General features: G+C 38.6%; 1 pseudogene; it reads left to right on the forward strand.

The window, feature by feature from the left end:
• Positions 1 to 448: 448 nt before the first annotated feature.
• On the forward strand, positions 449 to 516 carry LOC138848023 (U6 spliceosomal RNA; annotated as a pseudogene).
• Positions 517 to 974: the final 458 nt, after the last annotated feature.

The following is a 974-nucleotide window of genomic DNA, read 5'->3' on the forward strand; positions in this document are numbered from 1 at the left end:
ACCAAGCCAAAACCAGGAACTGGGAATTCATTCTGGATGTCCCATTTGGGTGCAGGGACCCAAGCACTTCTGCCATCCTCCGTCTCCTCCCAGGGTGCACACTAGCAGAAACTTGCCTCAAAGCAGAGAAGCTACCACTCAAGCCAGGCATTTGTATATGGGATGTGGGTGTGTGGTGGTGATAGCAAGCCCTCATGGATAAAAAAAAAAAAAAAAAAAAAAAAAAAAAAAAAAAAAAAAAAAAAAAAAGTTATTTCTATGCCAAGGAAATTACTCTGTAGTCTTTCTCTTATAAACTACGTATTGCTGAACCTAGATAATTTTTCCTTTATTTAACAATGACATGAAAATGTCAGTTGAGTTGGCTTTCCTGAAGACCTTGTTTCTTGAATATTAGTGGCTAGCTGAGATAAATTCTTTTCATCTCTTTCTCGCTTCGGCAGCACATGTGCTCGCTTCGGCAGCACATATACTAAAATTGGAATGATACAGAGAAGATTAGCATGCCCCTGCGCAGTAAGGTTTCTTTACCTCCCTGTAGGCTCTGCTCTCCAGAGGTGAACAGGGTCCTCTAAACCCACTTGCTGCACACACAAACACCTGAGTGTTGTATTCTCCCACAGGTGTTGGAGACTGATATGGTGTTCTGATTTATATTTACATAATGGCTAGTGACATCGGGCATATTCACATGTTTTGACCATGTACATTTCTTCTGAGAAATGTCTATTCAGATCCTTGCCTGTTTCTTCACTGTATTTTTTGGAGTTTTTCCAATTCATGTAAATGTTCTGGAAATCTGTAAACATTCAGAGTTTTAATTTTTCCTGCCATCTGTTCATTGTATCTACACTCTGATGTTTACTTTGTTGTGAAGAAGTATCTTAGTTGGATATACTCAAATGTCTCTGTTTTTATTTTTGTGACTATTGCTATTGGAATCTTACCCAAAAGCTATTGTGTGTTGACAATAT

This window comes from Oryctolagus cuniculus, unplaced genomic scaffold (assembly GCF_964237555.1).
Source record: "Oryctolagus cuniculus unplaced genomic scaffold, mOryCun1.1 SCAFFOLD_56, whole genome shotgun sequence".
NCBI classification, from domain to species: Eukaryota; Metazoa; Chordata; class Mammalia; order Lagomorpha; family Leporidae; genus Oryctolagus; species Oryctolagus cuniculus.